This window comes from Nelumbo nucifera, chromosome 1 (assembly GCF_055504915.1).
Source record: "Nelumbo nucifera cultivar China Antique chromosome 1, China Antique-T2T, whole genome shotgun sequence".
Classification (NCBI taxonomy): domain Eukaryota; kingdom Viridiplantae; phylum Streptophyta; class Magnoliopsida; order Proteales; family Nelumbonaceae; genus Nelumbo; species Nelumbo nucifera.
In genome coordinates this window covers 126,830,371-126,843,352 of record NC_142649.1, presented here as the reverse complement: position 1 = coordinate 126,843,352, position 12,982 = coordinate 126,830,371, and the positions used below count along the sequence as shown (strand labels likewise).

Sequence of the window (12,982 nt, the reverse complement as noted above, 5' to 3'; positions counted from 1 at the left end):
TGTGGGCTAGTTACTTAGTCGCGGTCAGGCTATGGTGCTGAGTTGTTGCTCCTGTTGAGTCATGTCCACGTGTCATCGTCTCAAGGGGTCGGGTCAAATCACCCTCCATCAGGTACTGTTATGGCTATCGGTTTTCGGATCAACGGTTTGACTATCTGGTTCGATGGACAACCCGTTCTGACAAAAAAATAAAAAATAATTAAAAAAAATGGCCAAAAATTGTTGAACGGATCAACAGTTTGACCACCTAGGTCAACAGGTCATTGAATGATTCAATGGTTTTTGGCCCGGAACCGGGTTTAGGGTAAAATGGAACCAATTGCCTGGACAGTTCCTGGGCTGAATGGTCCGACTGTTCGGGTCAACAGCGATTCGAAAACCATTATTATTGCATTTTAAAGTTCAGGGACCAAAATGGCACTAGGCCCAAAGTACATGGTACGTGCCCTGTATACTAATTGGGAATTTTCCCAGAAAAGGACTATAACCTATCTAGGGTTTCCAATAATAACAGATATATATCCACCTAAGTCTTTAAAAATATGATGATTATGCTCAAATAAAAACTTAAAATAAGGAGTCCAAATCTGTTACGCACAAACACTGTCACTGCACACTATGTTTTATTGGTACGTGTGAATAGAAACTTTTATGGGTTGCAGATTCGAACTTGTTGAGATTCATAATGTACATCTGTAGTGTCTAATAGGTACGTGCGGGCAGTGTCTTTGTGGGTAGCAATGTCTCTGCATATTTTTTATTCACAAGCCTCACTAAAATTAAATGAGAAATTACTTTACATGAACTGTAGAAGTCTACTTTGTATAATTCTAATTTACTAAGAAATCCACATTTAAAGCTGCCAAATCAGTTGAAGCTTCAAGGAATCCATCTCTAGGACAACTATTTAAGAACATAAATCGAAAAAAAATCTAGATTGTCACACAATCGTTTCAAAGGCTCTATTGTCAATTTTGACGTATATAACTAATATCTTCAAAACCCTAGGTTCCGCTGCTGGTTTACATTGTACAAATTAATTGTTTTTGACTATTGAAGGATTGAACCATGGCCACAAGCCCACAACGACTTCATCAAGGGATGCTACTTGTATGTAATGGGGCCCATATAACATAACATATAATCTTCAGTTGACCCCATCTCATTCTCATCTCTACAAATGCATGCAAGTTATCGTTTTATCCATCCAGACAATTCAACTGACCCCACCAGATATATAGTCCGGCCACCGGATGGAGCCTTTGGATGAATCAATCCTTCATACAAATTAAAACCTCTTCTCACCTTCTACCGACAAACTATTATATATACACTGTGTGCACTCTTCTGCTAATAAACGGAAGGGTCCCAGATGGCTTCCCGTATTATTGCCTTTGTCCTACATCATGATAATGCATGCTTCCATTCATTTCTGAAAGGAATAGAAGATAAGATCAAAGATGATGTGGATCTTCAATTTGTCAAAAGTCAGATTTTCGATCGTTTTTTTTTTTTTTTTTTTGAGGTTCTATGATGGTCGATTTGTCATAAAAGCAGACAAAGGAAGAAATTAAACGCGTTTTCAGCGCCTACAGAAGTAAAAGTAATCAAGATGATCTACACTGATCTGGTCCCTTATTATAAGTAGACATGCCTTGGCTAGCTCTCTTCTTCGACACAACACTCGATCGGCAACAAAATGGAAACGTCCTCTTCACCTTCAAAATCACTCCCATTCTTCTTCTTCTTCTTCCTCATCTTTCCCTTTATAGCTGAAGCTAGTGTTCCCCCTTCCAAAACATTCAAATTCGTCAATCAAGGTGATCTGGGTGAATTTTCTGTAGAGTACCTTGCAGACTATCGCCCCTTGAGCATTGTTCAATTCCCGTTCACTCTTTGCTTCTACAACACCACCCCTAATGCCTTCACCCTTGCCTTGCGAATGGGTGATCGACACACCGAGTCGATCATGCGTTGGGTTTGGGAGGCCAACCGTGGAAACCCAGTTGGCGAGAATGCTACTCTAACGTTTGGCCGCGATGGCAACCTCATCCTAGCCCACGCCGATGGCCGGGTGGCTTGGCAGACTGGCACCGCCAACAGGGGTGTCACTGGCCTCAAGCTGCTCCCAAATGGTAACTTGGTCCTGCATGACAAGCGAGGTGGGTTCGTCTGGCAGAGCTTTGACCACCCAACCGACACGCTTTTAGTAGGTCAGTCGCTGCTCCTCGGCGGTCCCACCAAGCTTGTTAGTCGCGTCTCCGCCAAGGATGGCTCTGAAGGACCTTACAGCTATGGCATGGAGGGCAGACGGCTGGTTATGTACTACAAGAGTAAGAATTCCGGCAAGCCCTTGCTATACTACCAGTCGGACGAGTTTGGGGATGGACGAGGCGCCTTGGCGCATCTCAACTTCACAAGTGCTCCCGAGTCGGACACAGCCTTTGCTTTTGAGTTGAAATATGGGTTCGACATGATCAACTCCCCCAGCTTTGGTACTTTCATCTTGTCCAGACCCAAATACAACACCACCTACTCATTTCTTCGAGTTGGGTTTGATGGAAACCTCAGGATCTACACCTTCTACGACAAGGTGGATTGGGGTCCATGGGAAGTGACATATACCCTCTTCGGCAGAGACGAGGGGGATGAGAGTGAGTGCAGGATCCCGACGAGGTGTGGATCAATGGGAGTTTGCGAGGACGATCAATGTGTGGCTTGTCCAAGGCCACAGGGCTTCTTGGGTTGGAGCGCCAAGGATTGTGCACCTCCAACGCTCCTTCCTTGCAAAGGCGGGGCCAATGTGGACTATTACAAAGTTGTGGGCGTTGAGCATTTCATGAACGCATACACAGAGGGAGATGGCCCCATGAGTGTTGCTCAGTGTAGAGATAAGTGTAACAAGGACTGTGGGTGCTTAGGCTTCTTTTACAGGGAAGAATCGTCCAAGTGTTTGCTGGCTCCTGAACTAGGCACCATGACTAAGGTGTCCAATACCCATCATGTAGCCTTCATCAAGATTTCCAAGTAGACATTGCTCCAAGGATTATATTTCGACTTTGGATCTGGGTTCCCAGTAATAAAGGCTAAGAATAAGCCATGCAACTCGATCTGTGGCAGCTTACAGCTACAGTTCTCAGTTAATTTAATACTTTTTCATACACAATGTATCCTAAATAAATCTTGCTGTTATTGCTTCCATCATCTACCAGCAGGTATCGTTTCTGATCAACTTGTCCAATTAGTCTATTATAAGCTTATATATATATATATATGAAAACTGAAACCAGCAATGATCAATAAGGGGTACATAAGAAAAGCTATGGGATCTCTAGCTCCTCTCAACCACGCCACCACATCTTTCAAACACAAACATAAAAGGCTGGAACTTATAGAAATTTTAGCTAAAAAATAAAAAAAAAAATTGAAGAAAACATAAGAAAATGATAAATATATATATATATATATATATATTTCAAGAAAAAAGTGGAAAATTCATAAAATACATAATTGATAAAAATTCAAAATAAGTATATATTTCAACCCAGAAATCATAGAAAAACACAAAAAAAAAATTATAAAAAATATATTTTATAACAAAAAAATAGCAAATATTATTGATACACTCGTTCACAGGAAATTATAAAATTTCAGAAAAAAAAAAAAATACAGCCGATGTGAGTTTCAGCTTCTCTCAAGATCTACTCAAATTTTCCACGATAAGCATTAAGCAACCACTCATGATTGAAATTTTCAGTTTTACAGTATTATTAGATGAGACATCGTCAGGATCTTGACGAACCCATCCTAATCTGCGTAGATATAAGTTCTGCCTTCGACAATCCTATGATTCACATCCTTCATTCAAGAAAAGCTATGGGATCCCTGATATATTCTCCATATTAAAATCAATACCTCATATGATTATTTTCATTATTTTATCTAATGAAATTTTATTTATTAAGCTCCTAAAATCTATTAACATTGATTATTTAAAGTATATACAGTTGCTATCAACTTATATGGTAGTTGATGGTGAACCCACCTAAATATTGCTTGACGTTGATGCAGAATTGCAGAATAGAAGGCTTGCTCCGTTACTTGCTTTTATTAAGTCCTACTAGATTCTTTCAGTTGGATAGAATCACTTTTTGGCTGTAAATTATTTTCTTTTTCACTTTTTCATTTACTATCAAACAAACCCATGCACATGAATGAGGTTGAATAGAAATTTGGTTATGATTGAATTGATAAATTTAGGTTTTGACATCAATTTGGTTCCAGCGAAAGTATATGTTCAAGGTTAGTCTAGTGTTGGCCCTTAACCTCATACCCAATTTCATCTTAATTTATACCCATGTTTTATTTGACTAGTAAGCATGCAAAGCACGTGATAATTCTAGATGATGATAATGATAGTAATAATATATCCAAAATTTTTTATAAACTTTTATGTATTTTTTGTTTTTATATTTATATTTTTATTATTAATTGGATGCAGATTTCAAAATCTAAATTTGATTACATAAACACCTCATCAAAATATGTGATAATTGGATTGATTTGTGAAGTTTCAGGTATCATTGGCAAGCCTATTTGCTTGGTAGGGATGTAAACGGATTGGATCAGATTCGAATAAGGGTATATCCGAATCTGATCCAATACTATTAACAACAGATCCGATCGCATCTCATAAACATGGATTTAAATACGAATCCGATGAGGAAGTTAGATATTTGGATCTGATCCATTCCAATTTAATTATTTAAAAATTAATAAAATATTAAAAGAAAATAAAAATATAAAAAATTTACAAAATTCAATATAAATAATGTATTTATAAATAAATAAATAACACACACACAAACATATGTATATATATATATATCGGATAGATCCAAATTCAATCCAGTTTTGGTTGGATTATATTGTTTAACTGGGACCCGATCCAAAAATCCAGACTGGGGATATTCGAATTTGACAAAAAGGATTGGATCCGATCCGATCCATGTGCACCCCTATTGCTTGGCTAGATTCTCATTTTGTAATGTTTTATTTTTTTGCTCATTTATAAAAAAACATGTAAGGTTTAAATAGAGTGGATTGAATGTGGTGAAAAGTAGCAGATCAATTTACAATTTAAACCTCACAATTAAATAGAAACTAAATTCAAAAATGAGTATTTTAGTCAAAACAAAATTTCACAATCTTATTCATATTTTTAATACTAGTGTAAATATAGAATTATAGATGTGTTCAATTTTTACTATAGTTCTTTTTTGTATTTTTTTGTGTAAAACTAATTCTAATATTTTATACTTACTTTTTGTTTAATATGATAAATATATGATATTATACATGTGGCTGGACGCTTTTTTTTTGCAAAATGTATGCATTTTTTATTTTTGTATTTTTATATTTTATTAATTTTTATTATTTATTTATGACGTTAAAGTTTAATAATTTAACCCAAAAATTGAACTATTTATTAACTTTTATATTTCATTTTTGGCTAATTCTAAATTATGATTTAATTTTCATTATCAATAAAAATAATTTGATTACATAAATATGTCTAATTTTTCTACAATTTTTTGTAATTTTTTATATTTTAAAAATTTTATTACCTAACTATGATTTTGTAGATTGATCAATTTGATTCAGATGGTTGAATTGATTAACCACCACTTGGATAAAGAATAGTTTTATTTTTTAGTCAATTTTAATGCAAATGGATTTATACTGTTAAAAATATTGACATAGATCTAATTAGTAGCATTTTATTAGTGAAAATAACTTAAAAATATAGTATTTAATAAGAGAAAATAGGATTTAATACCTTAAGTATAAGACTTAACTAGAGGACATTAAATGAGGTGGAAAGTAATAATTGGATGTACATTTTCAACCTTTACAATTAGAAATGTATTAAATAACAAATATGAGCATTTTAGTAGCCATTAAATTTGACATTAAAGCTATAATAAAATAACTTATATACCCTTTCTCAGACAAAAATAAAAGATAATTTTAATCCAAAACAACTTCCACGCTACATTCACACTTTTATATATGGTATAGATAAACATTTCCAAAGAATTTCAATAGTAAATAAGGATTTAATGGGGGGGGGGGAGGGGAGATGTTACAAACAACTATTAGAGAGAGGAGAGAGGGAAGAGAATAAAAAAGAATTTACTTAAGTGTAACGATAGATTTCATCATGTTGAAGCTGGGCTTATATTGACCCTTTCTATTTTTCATAATATTTTGATATCATCATGAACATTTAAGCCCGGATTTGGAGACCCATGTTTTGAGACCCTTAACTAATATTTCTTTTTTTTTTTCAAAAGAACAAGAATAATTATAATATCTATGTTTACCTTATACAATAAATTAATTATTAGTCTACGGGCTTTTAAAAAAAATCTAAGTGAACATGCGTGGGCTTTAACCAAAACAAACCCACCCAAGTTCGGTGTAGATGATGTGATGGATGGAACCCAACCGTGGCAACCACCAAGACTGTGGTCTGCCTTGGATTACTCAAAAGTTGGCAAATTGGTCTTAAATTGACAACCATGGTAGATTTATTTGCCGAGCCTCAATTCAACTACGTACCCAACTGGCACCTTTTCTGTTGGTCATCAAGAACTGTGCGTCTACTGTGGTCCAATCAACTTTGTTAATAGTCATGCATTAATGGGCCAGCATTATCCCAAGCATCCCAGCTTTTTTATGGAGAATTGAAGATGGGGTTACAAGGTTGAATACAATTAATTAGATATTGAGGTCATGTTTTGGTTCCATTTTCATTCTTTTTCATTCTTTTTGATAATAAAATTGAATGGTCAATAGAAATGGATAGAGAAAATATTGTTACAAATCAAAAGTTTTTTTTTTTTCCAAAAAAAACGAAATCTTTTTTGTGAGAAGAATGGGAAAAAATTAATGATTAAGAGAGAGGGGTGGATCTATTAATTCTTAGGAAAAGTCTATGATAACAGATAATTCTTAGGGAGTCATTCCCATGAGAACAGGGAATGACTCCCGCTTCACTACTGAAGTGATTAGAAATGCTACTTTGATTGAGAGAGAGAGAGAATCCGTGATTGGTTAATATAATTACAATTCTCCAAGTCTTTTCTACTTTTTTAATGAAGTGCCAACTTTCAAGAGAAGATCCATGATTGTAGGATATTTCTAAATTCTTAAAAATTTGCTTCCGATATGCTTAAAAATATAAAATAAAACACTACCTAATTAGATGGGCCTCGAGATAAAAAAAAAAAATAGTACGACAAAACACCCAAAAAGAAAAAGGAAGACTTCTCCCCTATATCTTTTTTTAACTTTTTTTTGTATAGACAATTCAATGGGTGCCACCAATACAGGATTCAATAAGCGACCAAGCTTAGTTCTGGGCTCAAAAAACGAAAATTGATTGGTTAAAGTGTGGGAACAAAAATACTAAGTTGTTTTAACACTTCAACCCTCACCAAGAGGAGCAGAAATAGGATTCACAAAATAAAAAACAGTAATGGGAACTACATTGAAGGCATGGAGGAGATAAAAGATCTGTTTTGAAAAGTTTATGGAGAGGTTTAATAGAGGCCACACAAGTAATATGGAGGTTTGCCTTAATTAGGGAGATGTCTTCAGAAGAAATTTGGAATGCAATCCACTCTGTGGGAGATTCCAAATCTCCTAGACAAGATGGCTTAAATGCGTATTTTTTAAAAAAGTACAAGACAATCAATGGTAATTCAGTAGAAGACACAGTTAAAAGCTTTCTTTCACTCAAGGAAAATGACCAGAGGTACTGATAAAACATTCATAGCTCTCATCCCAAAAGTTGACAACCTTGACATGGTGGATAAATTCCCACCAATTAGCCTATGCAACACGATATACAAAATCATAGCGAAAATCTTGATTAATAGACTAAAACCTATTTTAAGAGACATTATTTCCCCTTTTCAAAGTGCTTTCGTGCCGACACAACACATCATTGGTAACATATTGGTTGCCTATGAGATGATGAACACATTTATTCAGACTCCCAAGAAATGTGATAGACAATAATGAGAAAAAGCAAAAAAAAAAAAAACTTTCTATGGAATCGGGATAACAAGAGAGGAATCAACTTAGTGAAATGGGAAATAATATGTAAATCAAGAAGAAATCGAGGATGGGGTTTAAAAAACCTAAAATGGGTGAATGAAGTAAGTATTGCCAAGCTAGGGTGGAAAATAAGAATTTATGGGTGCAACTAATCAAAGACAAGTGTATCAAAAACAAGGATTTTTGGCAAATTAAATCGAAGAAATCAATCTCTTGGGCATGGAGGAGTATTCTCCATTTTAGAGACATTCTAAAGAAAGGAATTGGGTGGAAGTTAGGAAATGGGAAATCTATGAATTTTTTGACATATGTGTGGATGGGTAATGATACCTTAGCCAATGAGGAAACAAACCCCCAGACAGATCATCAATGTAAGGTTAGTGAGTTTATCATTGACTCAAAAACATGGAATAAAGAAAAGATTATTGATAAGGTCAGCCCTCAATAATGGGATCAAATCCGGGCTATTCCTATACCATCTAGGGATGATGAGGATAGAATGATCTGGAAACTCAACCTAAATGGTGAATACTCCATTAACTCGACATACTATGTATTGGAAGGAAATTCAAACGGCAATGACCGAATTAAGAGACTCAATAAAATTGTGAACTTAAGAAGCCCTCCAAAGATACACTACTTTCTATATTTAGTGTTGAATACTAAGCTATTGACAAAACAAAGACTAAAAAAATTAGGGCTTATTGATGTAGTGGAATGCCCATTTTGCGGGAATGAAGAAGACCTAAAACACCTCCGCCACAGTTGTGATAAGGTGAGGCAAATCTGGCAAAACTTTTGTGACACGATGCCCACACCTTCTTTATCAAAAAACATAGAGGAGTGGTGGGATAGAGTAGTGGCTCCCCCTAACAATTTGAATGATAATTTAATCCCTGAGAAAACTAGTATAATGTTGTGGAATATTTGGAAGAGGTGAAATAACAAAATTTTCCATAATAAAGCCCATCCAGGTCATTGGAAAAGCTAAAAGGGACTTTGAAGAGTATATAAATTGTTGTCAACCTATTTTTTCTAATAGACCAAAGGGAAGTGATGATAAGATAATTAAATGGAACTGCATATAGTGAAGATTAATTTTGATGCTTCTAAGAAACCAGATGGTAGATGTGCTATTGGGGCCACATTTATGGTTAGACTCTTTGGATCAGTTGTAGGGATATACTCACATGTTTGATAAATGAAGTTGAGGCTTGGGCTGCTCTCGAAGCCCATACTATAGCGACTAAGTTTCCTCAACACAAATTCATTATTGAAGGGGATTCTCGTATTATCATAGATTGCCTTCATCATTGTATAATAGCTCATTGGAATATCGAAAACTTGATTGATGAATGCTTCCATGTTTGTAGCTGCTTCGACCTGGTCATCTCCTATTGAAGCAAATTTTAAAGCGGATCGGTAGGTAAGCTTGGGTCGCTCAACTAATGTATCTATCTAGTCCGAGATTAGAAGATCAAGTATTATGTGACATTTGTTTCTTTGATTCTGGGGGTCATTTAGCAAGCGATATGCCTTCTTTTAATTTCTCTTGGGTGTAGTTTTTGTTTTCTCTGCTTTGTTGTTTTTTCGTCGTTTCCCCCTCCCTATTGTATCAAAAAAAGCGACCAAGCTATCATTTTCATAAATGCATATTATTCATTTTAACATTTTCAAATTGTTGTTGTTAGCCATGTCCAAAGATATATTGAATCTACCAATTCTTCTTCCTTAACTTTAAAACAACTCCTTGAATTTCAAAATCAGGGTGACATTCATTTTACATATAGAAACCTCATCTCATACAAGGTACAGTAGTACCTCCAATAATTGAAGGGTAAAGTCAAAACGTGTTTTATCTTAGTTCATGGTAGATTTGAGCTGAATGGCTTGGTAGAAAGATATTAGATTTGGTTGACTTAAATGTTTAGACATTCAAATTTGGTTCAGCTTGTGCTCAATAGTGAGTGAATCAAGAGCTTCATATAAAAAATTATACATGACGAAGATCAAAAGTGTTGATCCATTCTGACGCTGATGACCTCAAACTAGGGGTGGACCCTAGTAATGAGAACTTGAAAAACAAGTTAGAGGGGTTAGGTGGATGCCTCGGTCTATAATATCTAATGATTATTAGGTCAGTAGATGCCGAGCTGTCTGAGGTGAAAAAGGAAGCAAGTGTAGGAAAAAAAGAGTATGTGGCGCTCTTAGACAATGGCAACTTACCTTTATATAGGAGGGCTCATGGCTCGGCTTAAACATGGCGTGAGAGGCAAGTTAGGCGGTAGGCCTTAGTATGCACGTCTAAGCGGTTGATGCTGGCATGCCTGTCATTCTCGTGGCACACTCATGTCACACTTCCGCGATCTACATGCATCTTGTATCCAAAGTGGGGAAGTGAGTTTCTAGAATTTCCAGGTTGCCCATGTTGGCATAATGTACAAGTTGAACCTTTCGTGTTGACGGAGATAAGGGGGAGCTCATCATGTACGTCGAAGGTGCATTAAGGTCAAAGATGTCTCTTATGTTGGTGGTAGCCTGGGACTTGGGTCGGGTGCAATCATCCGGTGACTAGGTTGGGAGTACATTCCTGGATCCATTCTAATTTGGAGGTTGGATTTTACTTGGACCTTATGGGTTGTGTTGTTGATAAAGATCTGAATTGTTGTACAAGTGTGGTCACGTTACGTGCGGTGACAAGGTGCCATAAAGCGTTTGTGTCATCATGTGTTAAGATGAAATTTGAGGGAAGATCGTCCCTCATCAATACATATAAAAAATTATTATTATTTATACAAAATTATAAATATTATATAATATAAGCTCAATTAGGTTCACAAGTTTCATTAGGTTCGAGTTTGACTCGATTAGCAAATGAGATTATATATATGTTGGGTTTAAAGTTCAATCTAATCTGAATCAAATTCACATTTTCATGATTCAAACTCATATAGCTTGTGAAAAGCTCGATTCGTATCCACCCCTGTGCATATCCTACCAACCCTAATTGGTCTTCTCATTAGTGCACCTTGAACGCCATTTAGCTCCGTATCATTTACTTTGGGCAACATTCATCATATGGCCCACTATAACATTTGGATTAGGTGCTCTGTCCACCATTAATTCAAAGACTTGGTTTCTTTTTTGTCATTTGGAGATGTCCTATTTTGTAGTCTATAGGCTCTTCTTCTTAATCTTCCCTAAGGGTGATCATGGGTTGGGCCCAGGCTTTAGGGCTAAAACTAATTAAATTTTATGTAATATATATATTGTATGTCCTTTTATAACGTTTATGTAAATAAAATAACACAATATGATATAAAGCATGTATAATAAAGGGTGCCACTTGGACCAGATTTTGTCCAATTCAATCTGGTTCAATATGAGTCCAGGTCCATTTTAATCCAATAAATACTTTGGACCATTTTGGACTAAAGGAATTCAATCTCGACTATCTAATATGTTCAAATTGGTTTGGATTTAGATCTTCCCAATCCAAACTTGGTCCATTGAGACTGGTATTCTTATTTTCTATCAATGGACCAGATATTGGTTCAACTAACCCAATCCAATATAAATAGGACTGTCAATGGATCGGAACTAGGTAGAATTGGTCCCGAAACCGATAGAACTTGTGGACTTGGAACCGACCCAGACCCTATAGGGTCTATAATTCTACACCCAGAACCAAACCGATAAGTTCTTGGGACAATCAGGTCCAACTCAATGAACCCGATTTTGATATGTATGCTAATAATAACCATTTCTAAAAAATGTAATAAAACCCCTTTAAAAACCTAAAATACAATGAAAACCCTGCTAAAAAATAATTGTAGGGGTCCAAATTGGTTCAGGACAAGGTAGACCCAGTTTTGACCCAATAGTAATTGGGAATTTTTTAAGAACCGGACCGACCCATCAGGACAAGTTTTGAAACCAGAATCGCCCCAATCGGTCTGGTTGCATCGGGTCTTACCCGAGTCATTGGCAACCCTAAATATAAATCCATTATAGATAGTCTGGGTCAAATCCTATGTAATAAATACTTTGAACCATTAAATCTAGACTAGTCCAATTCAATGTCTTATTGGTCAGTCCAACCCATCCAAATTGATTTTAATTTGGACGGGGTCTAAATTGGGATAAGATGGGTTGGCTCAGGCTACCTAAGGGATAGGACTGAGCATATCCCAAAAGTTAAAAAACTTGAACTTTTGAGACTAAGCCTAGCCTGAGGATCAAAAATCCAAGTCTAGTGTGTAAAAATTGTGGATCGGGTCGGTTTAGACTTGACCATGCCTACCCAAATTGCACCCATAGTTGGGAGTTTGGTAAAAGTTAAATGGGCCTAGCTGAAATGCCTGAACTCAACTCAATGCAATGTAAATTCATCAAATTTGGGTACCCAACTTGCACCCCCATGTACTAATTGTTTTGTTTTAAAAAACAAATACACCTACTCACTCATTGGCGAAACACTCTGTAAGGGGACGTTATGCAACATGAATTGTTTTGGTTTGAAAACAAATTATTTCTCAAAAAAAAAAAAACAAAAAAATTCAAACATTTTCTTGATTGTGTATGTATTCTTTATTTTCAAAACTGAAATTAAAAGCATGTTCTTAAATTTGTGGCTTCAAAAACATGTTTTGATCTGGTTATTGAGTATCATTTTATAAATTATATACTGTATAATTTGTTTTTGTTTTAAAAACCATTATTTAGATGGTACTTTTTTTAAAACAAAATCAACTTATTTTTCCTGTTTAACAACATATTTTTGTTTTTTCGATATTAAAAACAAATAAAAACAAAAACATTTATGTTGTATTACACCCCTCAATGATGTTGCATA

General features: G+C 35.4%; 1 pseudogene across 1 annotated transcript; it reads left to right on the top strand.

The window, feature by feature from the left end:
* Positions 1–1,592: 1,592 nt before the first annotated feature.
* LOC104613122 (epidermis-specific secreted glycoprotein EP1 pseudogene) lies at positions 1,593–3,204 on the top strand (annotated as a pseudogene). The gene has a single exon (XR_016080113.1). The product of XR_016080113.1 is annotated as an epidermis-specific secreted glycoprotein EP1 pseudogene (transcript).
* The last annotated feature ends 9,778 nt before the right edge of the window (positions 3,205–12,982 follow it).